This window comes from Penaeus monodon, chromosome 27, assembly GCF_015228065.2.
Source record: "Penaeus monodon isolate SGIC_2016 chromosome 27, NSTDA_Pmon_1, whole genome shotgun sequence".
NCBI lineage: Eukaryota > Metazoa > Arthropoda > Malacostraca > Decapoda > Penaeidae > Penaeus > Penaeus monodon.
Window position 1 is genome coordinate 26,769,135 of NC_051412.1, and position 218 is coordinate 26,769,352.

Here is a 218-nt window from a genome sequence, read left to right on the forward strand (position 1 = left end):
TCTTAACACCTATCCACATGAGTGGGCATAACCATCAGGCACTAGAGGACAGGAAACTATTTGGCAAACAAGCAGCCTCCTTATCCAATACGACTGAATAGATGGTTTTACAAGTGCTCAGTCTCAAATGAATCAGCCTATGATTTCTGATTGCTCTGAGTTTACAGGATTTGTTTTCTAATGTTTTTATTATTATAATTGCCATTATGATGTAATGT